Raw genomic sequence first — 11,705 nt, forward strand, 5'->3', positions numbered from 1 at the left:
AAGCTTTAAAAAACCCAACTACTGACAGTTTCCCCGGAAACGATTTTAAACAAAAACCGTTTCCCCTTTTAAACCAATTTTTAAAACCCTTTAAAAAAAATTCAAAAAAATATGGGGGTCTTGAAGAATTCCCCATTTTCCATAGGGACCCGGAAAAAAAAAAAGGAAAAAAAACCCCCGCCCCCCCTGCAAAAAACCCCGGTTTTTAAAAATTTTCGGGGGAATCTGGGGAATTCCCAAAAGTTTTTTTTTTGGGAAAAAAATTTGGGCCCCCCAATTAATTGGGGTTTTTTTTTTCAAAAGGGGTTATGAAAAGTTGGGGAAAAAAATAAAAATTTTTACGAATTTTTTCGAAAAACCCCTGTATGGCTTTTTAAAAACAGTTTCCGGCGTAAAAATTTTTTTTGATTCGACACCCAAACGGCGAAAACCAAAATTTTCGGCAACCTTTAAAAACAACGTTTAAAACCCAATTTTCCCTTTTGTATTTCCAAATTTTCCCTAAAATTTTTTTAAAAAAAAAGAATTTAAAATTTTTAAAAATTAAAGGAAACCTTTTATCTTTTCCTTTTTTTAAAAAAATAAAAAAAAAGGTTAATTTGGGGTTTTCAAAAGAAAAACCATAAAAAGATTCCCCAAAAAAAATTTTTTTTTTTTTAAAAAAATTTTTCCCGATTTTTTTTTTAAGGGTCCTGAAAAAAAAGGGAAAAAAGGGGGGGGAAAACCCTTGGTTTTTCCCGTTTGTAATTTTAAAAAAATCCAGATTTTCCCGGTGGTAAATTTTTTCCCCCAATTATGGCTCATTTTGGAGCCCGGAGGAAGGCAAATTTGGGAAACGCCAACCCCCAAGCCCCCTTGGGAAACAAAACGCCCTTTAAAAAATAAGTTAAATTAAAAGGGGCCCACGAAACCCCCAAAACCCGGAAAAAAAAAAAATCAGGTTGATTGAAATGTTCCCGGGTTGAAAACCAAAAAAAATTTTTTAAAAAATTTTAAATTTAGCGATATTGCCACCACAAGCCACCTACTGGCGGCAAAAGCAAAAGTCGCACCTCTAAAAACGATAAGTCTACCACGACTTGAACTCTGTGGCGCTCTGCTATTAGCCAAGCTAGTCTCCATGGTGCATACTCACTTGGACATGGCAAAATACAAGTTATATCTATGGTCCGATTCCGAAATAGTTCTAGCCTGGTTAGAAAAACCACCACATGCGTGGAAAACATATATTTCCAACAGAACTTCTCAAATACTTGACCTAGTAGGATCAGCCACTTGGCGACACGTAGCCAGTGCTGACAATCCTGCTGATCTAGGTACAAGAGGATGCAAACCTCTGCATCTTGCCACCTCCACCCTCTGGTGGAATGGCCCACGATGGTTAACAGAATCTCCCGATTCTTGGCCACAATCGCCCATGCGCAACATAATTGCCCCAGAAAGTCGAAAAATCGACACTTATCATACAAGCCTGGATGATACTGACATCCTTGAACGATTCTCATCGTTCCCCCGAGCGCTCAGAGTAGTCGCCTATATGCTCAGATTCATAGAGCGACTCAAGCATAAAGTTAAAGGGGCAACCTATCCCCAATGCGATACTTTGACGCACCAAGACTTGCAAAACGCAAAAATCGCCCTTATCACATCAACCCAAACGCGCTACTTCAGCCGCGACATATCATTATTAAGAGAACTGAAGCCGATTGATAAAAAGAGCTCACTCTTAGTATTAAATCCATTTCTAGACACGAAAGGTCTGCTTCGTGCGAATGGTCGGCTTGCAAATTCAAGCCTAACATATAATGAACGCCACCCTATAATTATACCTGAGAGGTGTCCATTTGCCACCTTATTCATCGCATATATCCACATACTAATGCTCCATGCCGAACATCGCCTCATGCAACATATGGTTCGCCAAGAATTGTATATACCCCGACTTAAGCCCCAAATAAAGAAGTGCATTTTCATGTGCAAGATCTGCACTATGCATAAGCAGAAAATGCGAACCCAGATTATGGCAGCACTTCCACCTGAACGCGCTCTGCCCTTCACCACCACAGGTGTCGATTTTGCTGGGCCTTTTATGATAAAGGCGTCCATGCTAAGATCTCCCACCCTAATGAAGGGCTACGTGGCTGTTTTTGTCTGTTTCACGACAAAAGCAGTACACCTTGAGCTGTGTACTAATCTGACGACGGAGGCTTTTCTCGCGGCATTTGCCCGCTTCGTCGGACGACGAGACTTCCCGGCAAAAATAATGAGCGATAATGGCAAAACATTTATCGGAGCACAACGAGCTACAGAAAAACAGTTTGTAGATTTCATGAAACAAGTCTCACCTGACATTGTCCAAAAATACGCTCCGCAAGGTATCAATTGGCAGTTCATCCCCCCAAGCGCCCCTCATATGGGCGGCTTATGGGAATCAGCTGTAAAAAGCTTCAAAACTCATTTCAAGAAGCTAGCTGGCAACTATAAATTTAATTATGAAGAATTCACGACCTTGTTAACTAGAATCGAAGCCGTTCTCAACTCACGGCCTCTCGCAGCTCTCTCGCAAGATCCCTCAGACTTAACAGCACTAACTCCCGGCCACTTTCTTAAAGGAGCGCCCATCCTGGCCACACCTGAGCCAGGCGTGGAGACGCTCTCCTTATTAAACAGATGGGAACGAATTAAAATTCTCCATCATGAATTCAGTCGCCGATGGAAAGAAGATTATTTAAAGGACCTCCACAGAAGGTACCGGTGGAAAACACCAGAAAAAGCGCCTCAGCTTGGAGATTGTGTCTTGATCAATGACGATTGTCTCCCCCCTACCGAATGGCGGCTTGGCCGCATAGAGAAGCTTTACTACAGCTCCGACGGTCATATTCGCGTAGTCGCTCTCCGCACGCAAACTGGAACACTAACCAGGCCGGTCGTTAAACTATGCTTTTTGCCAACAGCCGAAAAAACCGATATATAAACCGTAAACAATAAACCGATAAAAACCGCCAAATATACCACAAACAATAATTTATTAAAACCAAAAATAACGTAAAAGGGTCGATCCACATGACGACCCACTCATGCCACACCACGTGGCAACATAGTTCACCACTATATTTAACAAATATCTAATGACGACAACCTCTTCTATAGATAAATATGGATATCGATGCGGCAACAGCACCAATGCCAACTGTCCGTTCGGCTGTCCACGTTCCACGCCCTGGGGCTGTCCCAACACCAGCTCCCAACAACGCCAGTAGGTTGCCCGGGCCCATGGCCATTGCCTGAGTTGCCTGTCGCCTACTCATACCACACAAGAGTGTACGTCCGGCTATGTGTGTCAAATGTGTATGCTTCCACACCACACTATGTTGCACCGCATCACCAGCCCCGAGATCGGGCGACACTCTGCACCACGCAACCGCGGGGGTAAACGACGTTCAAAACGGCAGCAACAGCGAAGGCCAATTCCCACTCCGGACGACTCGCGTCCGCGACACCACCACAACGTAACACGGCGACAGCGTACTAGGCCACAAACCCGCCGTCCAACCGGTCTCAGCAACGTGGTCGCTACGCTGCAACAACTCCAGCGATTACTAGGCTAAAAATTTGCCTAGGGGGGCCAGGATGGCTAAATGGGTATCAGCCTTCCCACTTCTGCCCGTCAACATCATCCCACACATCTACGTATGCAACACTGATTCGCCACATTCCCCACACTCATCATCACTTTCCTCGCATCATCCACCACGCTCTAACACACACACAATGACATCACACACCATCACCTACTTTCGCCGAAGAAAAATACAAAAGGACGGACAACTTGTTAAAAAAGACATTCTGGCGCTACGATATCCCCCGATCGACACGATTCTTTTTTGGCGAACGTCTACTTTTTTTCCGCGAACATCATCGTTAACCAAAAATATTTTGTAACCTTTGTGAGGCGAAAATTTTAATTTTATTTTACATTTTTTTGCGAGCATCTCATTTAAACTTAACATTAATATACTGTATACCTATTTTGGGAAAATAAATCCGAAAGTACATTCACATTACAAGTTTGCGAACCTCTTAAGTTCATTTCATATATACCTGTGTTTTATACTTTTCAATTTTGGGAAAAATACACGGTGAGTGCTGAAAAAGTGGTACACAAAATAATACACGTATCTTTTTTTGAAATTAATATTTTGAATATATTTAAAAAATTTAATTTCATCTTTTGGTAAGTAATTTGCAAATATGTATACAAATATACGTAATATAATATAAATATTTTAGAAAATGGAGTATGACGAAAAAATCGAATTAATTAAAGATATTGTGAAATGTATGGAGGAAGCCATACAAATTGATTCAGACGATAGTAAAAAGGGAGATATATCTTTGTTTTAATAAATAAAATGTATTTCTTAATTGACAGAGCTGATTAATATATGTGATAGAGTGGCCCAAATTCCTATAAGGAAAAAGAAACGACAATGGGTTAAAGTAAAGAGTAGACAATGGGTTAAAGTAAAGTGAAAGAGAATGATAAAAAAACTCGAACCGAGTTGCGCAACACAAGTTGCTCGTGTGAAGGTAATGGGCGACAGCAAAAGAGAATCGCCCGAGAATTAGCAACAAAAGTTGCTTCATGTAATCGCGGACTTTGCTGTACAGGAGTAATGCTTTTAGATTGAGTGCTATTTTTAGTGATTTTTGGTGAATTTGATCTTTGAGTGTTGCTGCGAAAACTAATCTTGTTAGTGTTTATGGTGGTGGAAGAGTCAACGTTAGTGTTTGTTGTTTCATATGTGTTATTGGATAGAAAAGCTGGTGATGTTTGTTCCTTATGAATTTTTATTGCTCGCGCATTGAACATTTGTTTATTGTTTTAATTTTTATTATCTATTTTGCTTGTAAGAATTTGGTACAATCTTTAGAGGATGATGCGTGTTGTTGGAAGCAGTTGATGTAAAAAATGCGTTCGCAATCAGATGGGGCATGGGGAGGGAGTGAACAATTAACACAAAGAGGGGAACGGTTACAGCGCTTTGCTGTGTGACCAAGAAGTTGGCAATTTTTGAAGCGCATTGGCGAAGGAATATATTGATACCAAAAGTGCACACCAGGCAATGTCAATTCTATTTGGTAACTTTTAGAGGTTGAAGGTTAGTAACAAAACCCCTGAGGGGTGCGGTTTTCCTTCAATAAACTTATTAAATTTAAATACTGACACGACCCCTTGAGAGCTGAGCTCGATTACTATCTCCTCCTCTGAAACGTTGTTTAGAAATGGAGCAAATATCGTACCCTTTACTTGGTTGAGAGACTCGTATAGAGTGGCTGATATTGAACAAATGTTGGGCAGTTCTTTTACTTTCAGGAATTTTTTTGCAATATCGTTATTCATGACAAGCTGAAGTAGTACACCATCTCGAAGGGTAGATATGGAGAGATTTGCTTAATGGCACGATAAATGGCAAAGCTGGAATAGCTTCCATCACTACGAACTTTGGGTCCTCAACTTTTATATCTGGGAGTTTTAGAAAATCCATAACCGAAACACTTTTACCAGTTTTACGTTTTTTTTTTTTACCAGGTCCTGTATCGAATACGGCGAAACGATTCGCCTCGATAATTTGAGGCCCAGGGGCCATTTTGCACGAGGAACACTGATGCGCACTTTTTAATAAGATTCTGCGCGCGAGCAGTAAAAGAGAAAAGTAAGAAAGAACGGATTAAACGTATATAAAAGGTCCGAAAAGAAGAAACAGAAAATGTCGAAAAAAACACTCGAAATGCAAAAGACACGACTTATCGGCGCGAGAGCTAGTCGATGACTGAAAACAAAATTTAATGTTGGCTCTTTGTTCGCAGCTCATTTTCGCACCGATAACACAAACATACTGATCCTTAAAACGCAATAACTTCCAATCAATGAAATTCTCACTGTACAATCGATAAAGATAGAAGATTCTAACGCACCAGTCGACATATAGATCCTGTTTACTTTGGAACGCTCCATGTACATCCACGCCTTGAGGAGAACCGGGTGAATGTATTGCTTTAGTTGAGCAGCATACAAATCCACATATATGTATATTCTTTGGTGATTAGTCATGCTCTCCTAGTGCAGTTTGTTTTTTTTTTTTTTTTGATGCCATAGGGTCCAGTGAAATCGATAATAGTGGGAGCAAACGGCAGGGTTACGATAGTTCTTTCATTTGGAAGAGATGCCACTATTTGTGTTTGTTGAGTATTTTTTGCGCGTTTTGCATTGATGAGTGATTGATTTAATCAGCACCCATGCTTTGAGTATCCAGAATTCTGTTTTGACATATGGCTACTATACGCTCATTGTATGATAGTGCTGCAGAATTGCTCGCATAATTCCTTTATGGTCAATGAACAGTTTTAAAGTCAATAATTAACTTGCATATTCATATTCTTCTCGGGAATATGCTTTTTGGCTTTAAATGATTAGCTTCATTGGTGTTGTTTTTAACTCTTCCGCGGCTAGTTCGTGGTTTGAGTAGTCAATCTCTAGTCTTCTTAGGCATTTCCGCAAAACCTGAATAAGTAAGCGGTGTTTTAATGAGTTAAGCATCCACCCACTCTACCCCATGGTTGTTTATTATAATAATAAGTTGTTAGAACACACAAAAGCAAATTCCTACCTCAAGCACCAATACTTACATAAAATAAAAATTTGTATTACAACCAAAATCGCTTCTTTCAGCTAATATTCGGCTCCCTCGGCTACTCCACCAACATTATGCCGAATTAAATGTCTCACATTATACATATAAAACTAGGCAAAATATTCGTCTAGGGGCCCAGGATGTTTAAATGAGTTACATACATTCGTTTTCACATTTCGCACATCATGCCGCACTTGACATCGTTCCGCCCACGCCGACTGGAGCCAACACATTCTTCCTCGATTCGACGCGATATATTATTTTGCAAAACATTGTACTGCAAACAAAGAATAACTTTAAATAAATTGTACCTTTTAAATACACTACCCTTTATTCATTTTAACCACTCGCGCAAGTAAATTCAGTAGTTTGTATTTTCCAATAAATTGAGTTGTTAATTATTCATGGTCCTTCGAGCCATTCCGAATGGCACTGTTGGGTTTGTCCAAGAAAACAAAAAATACTTTAAAATCGTGATGACAAAATTTTAAAAAGGCAAAACCAACCACAAATTTAAACAAAACAAAAACCGGTGCAGTGCGGTGAAGTAACAAACATAATAATAACTAATAAATGTACAAACATAAGTAGCATATACTATACAACAAAAGACAAAAAATAAAAAAGTTGAGCGGAGCAAAACACAAAAAAAGTAACCAAAACTGCGGTAACAAAAACATAAACTTAAAATCAACAAAATATACAAAACTTTACGGACAAAAAATACATAAATCGGACGCGAAAAGTAAAAGCACCTAAAGAATAACACAAACTAAAACAAAGAAACAAACGGGCGCGATCAGTAAAACAAACAATACAAACATACAAACAACCCAACAGCACAAGGAGGTGGCCAGGTGGAGAACCGGAATTGGAATAAGGCGAACAGGCAAACCAACTGGAAACGATTAGGAGAGGAGCAAAGGCATTTTACCAAATCTTCTTCTTCTTTATTGGCGTAGAGACCGCTTACGCCATTATAGCCGAGCTACCAAAAGCGCTCAAGTACATTTGTATGGAAATACGTGTTGTATTTACGCTCATATATGTACAATATAGATATGTTACCTCTCGATTTGGTTGAAATCAAATTGACTGCCTTGTTCACGCTTGGCGTGGCAATAGCGTTCACAAAAAATGTAACATTTTGAGAAAAATTACATTTTTTCTTATCCTTTTAAAACGCTCTAGCGTTAGGTAATTTAAAGAGCTTTCAGGAAATGTATAATTCGCCCCCAAGGCCCCACCGGGGGCGTGGCAACAGGCGAAAATTGGGTTTCACCATGTCCCCCCTTTTGTTTCACTACAGTTGGGGTGGCATCTGGCCGGGGGAATTAAAACCTTTTTGCGAGTTAGTTCACCCCAGAGGCTTTCAGGAAAGCCCTCAACCTCACCAGGGGCGTGGCAATAGCGTCCACAAAAGATGTAACATTTTGGGAAAAATTACATTTTTCTTAACCTTTAAAACGCTCTAGCGGCTAAAGTATTTGACCTAGATAAACATACAAACCAATTTGGACATGTAACGAACATGAAAACAGATAAATCAACCGTGCGAAGTGATAGAAACATACCAAAGTTCATATATTTTCATAAAAAATATATGGGGTCTAGCCAAGCACCATTGGTGCACTAAGGTGTAATATTAAAATATCCTTTTTTCGTCCTTTTCGATACGATATCCTTGAATTTTTTTTTCTGAATTTTATAGACAATACAATTCTGGGAAGCTACCTGGAAGCGCAAGTCGTTTGCTACACTCTAAATATATTTAAATAACATTTAAAAACAAAATATGCCTGGCCAGACCCGAGGGTCTCGATGAGGGTTAATGCAAATACCATATATTATACCTACATATTGCGAAAGATATTTACAAAGTGCATATTTACATATAAACGTGTGCACTTTTTTTTTTCAATTCCTTTTTCCCGCTCTCTTCCCAGTGCGAACATAACGGGACATCTCAACAGGCTAAAGTTTATGGCATACTAACTGTCAAATTTATTGATATTGCCATTGCCAAATCTGTATGTGGGCATTTATTATCATAACATAATCAGCTACCAAAAGGCGTCGGGTAGGTAGGCTCGAGCTGATGTAGCGCATGTTTTGAGCTCCAGAACTGTTTAAATTTTTATATATGTATGTAGATGGAGAAAATTTAAAAAGGAAAAATATACTTTTTTCTACAAATGCAATTAAAATAATAAATTTAATATGAGCATTGATATTTTAATGTATGCTTGTATAAGCCAATCGATTTTGTATAATTTTTCCGCAAATTAACAATATTAAACTAAATGTTAATTTTTTGGAAAAATCTATTAAATTATTGTGAAAATGTGCTTTATTTTTATAATATAACACAACCGTCTTAATACTCGCTCTACTAAATTGAATATTACCGAAATGAAACTGCCGTCGGTATATGTGTAAATGGGATGTGTTGCCTCTTCGAAATTTTCATAGAAATGCAAACTCATCTGTCAAACTGCTGAAGTGACAGTTCATTGCTTTCAATATATGGCATACTAATTAGTATTCCATGAGCAATATGGAGTCTCCACAGGCAATACGTACAGCAGTACAGTTAGTATGCCATAAACTTTAGCCTGTCCTAACGAGCTCTCAATTGATTAAAAAATTAAACATAATAGGGGTATTCAGACCGAAACCTGTTAATTTGGTAATTCGTTAGTTGATACTTCGTTAAAAGGCTTAACTGTGAACATACTTTTTGCTCTACCTCTGTAGTATGGTAAATTTTATTCCGAAATAGCTGATTCAATTTTATTAAAGAGTTAAGTGCAAAATTAAAAATTGTCAGTCATTTAATTGAAAATTATGTGGAGCAGATCAAATTTATTACTGGTAAGTACTTTAATTTGATGTACAGAGGAGCATGGAACTAACTTTCAAATTATTTCAAGACATATTCAGTGAAGATTAAGATTTGGTAGAGGATACCATTGACGAGGTGTATGATGATTTGCTCATGACGCTAAACTGTCGTAGAGGTGTAGAAAATATTGTTCCAAAGTCAATTCACTGGTGCGATGATATTTTAACCACAATGGATGACAATCGGTTCCGTCAAATGCTGCGTGTAGAACTCAATTTACTCACTTATTGACCCTCATATCAAGTGATGAAGTTTTTAAAAAATGTAGTGGCAAGCAATTCGCGATTGATATACAGCTAGCTGTCGTTCTATATAGAATGGATACTAGTATGCTGCATTCTTCACAACATGCTATTTGATAACAGTGAAAATAAGAATTTCAACGAGAGTACAAATGAAGACATTTATGAAGAAGAAGTGGAACAAACGATCTCAAATAGCTTTGAATTAAAAAGACAATCGTTATATCATCTTATGTTTCCAAATACTGTTTAATTAAATTAAAAATTACAATAAAATCAAAAATTGATTTTTCATTTTTATATATGTACATATAAAAAGTTGTATTACTTCAAGATATCACATATAGATACATTTGTACATTCTTAAAAATTATTAAAAATAGCAATAGCATATAAAATTCATTCTTTTTAAAAAAACAAATTAAATTGTTATATATTATATTTGTACTTTAGTTCAATCATTGCCAGTCTTTCTTTTTGCTCTAACTCCAATTTTTTTATTTCAAAATCTTTATTTAACTTTTCTTTTTCAATTTCTATTCGTGGCTCAAAAAAATGTTCTGTTTTCTTTTGTATATCTTTAAGTTCACTAAGAATATTCTTTGGAGGACGTTTTTTCACTTTTTCGAGGAACGACGAAGTGGTAGGAGGAACTGTTGCTACCTCTGCTCCTACTGTTGTCTGTTCTGCTTTGTCGTTAAGTGAACCCGATGGTTCCGCAGATGATTGTGATAATTCGGCTGCATTTTCCACTACCTCTACAAGGTCTGCAAAATCGCTGCAGTATGTGACACTTCAGAGTTGCACGTCTATAACACAATTGGCTTCGGCTTACTCCTAAATAGAACCGACAACCGTTCATAATTCGAACACATTTGTGAAAGTTTTGCTGAAAGAACGGAGAATTATTAAAAAACCAAAAAAGTTTCAATTAACATTTTAGCCGTATTCCTATTCCAGCACCTGTCGATTTGCGCCACCCCTCAGCTTTATTATACATCTGCTTACAGTACAGGACCTTGCAGCGCAACATGTCCGTAGTCGCATCGATATTTGTTGTTTCAATTAATTTTTGGTAGTACAATTGGGCGTTTGGTTTCTATAAAAAGACGTATAATTGTATAAAGAGCTACCTCAATTTCCACATTTTCTAGTAAATATTCTAGAACCAAATGGTTTTCCTCCTCCCTCCATTTTTTGTAGGCTTTGCCCTCCTGCGTATTTTCTTTTGAGGTTCCACTGAAAATAACTATTTAATGAAATAAAAAGCAACTATTTGTTAAAGATATACATACTTACTTTTGCAAAATTTTTCCAAATTCACGAAGTGAGCACCAAATTAATTTTTCCCGTTTAAAAATATATAAAGCAACGAATAACAAATAAACAGCTGATGTGATATTACCGAGTAACGAAACAATTACCAAGCTTGCCAGATGGATAGTTCGTTACTCGGTAGAACGATAGTCTGTTAATTTTACAAAAACAAAATACGTGTCAAAAACTACCGAATAACGACTAACGAATTAACAAGGCTGGTCTGAATACCCCTAATACAAACAAATCGTGTATACCTCTGTAAATAGCGCATTGATCTCTACAACGAACTCTCAGTTGCACAAATCATAAGCACGTACAAGTCCACGTGTTAGGGTGTACTTTAATACAAAAGATACGGACATACAATATTTTAATAAATAAAAAGCGCGGGTTTTAATAGTAATTTACAATTGAAACATATCGCACTTGTTACGTTAAAGTGTAACAACTCAAAATTTGAACATTTTCAGTAGAGACCGAAAACTGTTTCCGTAAATATTAATAATATATTACAAAGAAAAAACAATATAATTGTACGAAAAT

General features: G+C 37.6%; 1 protein-coding gene and 1 long non-coding RNA gene across 12 annotated transcripts in view; one reads left to right on the forward strand and one right to left on the reverse strand.

Annotated features, from left to right (window-relative positions):
• Window positions 1-11,705, forward strand: part of LOC126764041 (protein unc-13 homolog 4B) — a 324,201-nt gene that overhangs the window by 224,281 nt on the left and 88,215 nt on the right. The gene's annotated exons all lie outside the window — the stretch shown is intronic.
• The window catches only part of LOC126764259 (uncharacterized), a 13,358-nt gene continuing 11,940 nt past the window's right edge, over window positions 10,288-11,705 (reverse strand). For 2 of the 3 annotated variants that reach the window (XR_007667839.1, XR_007667838.1), the window contains exons 2-4: window positions 10,976-11,081; window positions 10,806-10,941; window positions 10,288-10,731 (exon numbers count right to left, since the gene is read on the reverse strand). This is a non-coding gene — a long non-coding RNA (uncharacterized LOC126764259). Of the gene's footprint in view, window positions 10,732-10,805; window positions 10,942-10,975; window positions 11,082-11,141; window positions 11,449-11,705 lie in introns of those variants that run through there. The other variant, XR_007667837.1, reaches the window with a different exon arrangement.

This window comes from Bactrocera neohumeralis, unplaced genomic scaffold (genome assembly GCF_024586455.1).
Source record: "Bactrocera neohumeralis isolate Rockhampton unplaced genomic scaffold, APGP_CSIRO_Bneo_wtdbg2-racon-allhic-juicebox.fasta_v2 cluster09, whole genome shotgun sequence".
NCBI classification, from domain to species: Eukaryota; Metazoa; Arthropoda; class Insecta; order Diptera; family Tephritidae; genus Bactrocera; species Bactrocera neohumeralis.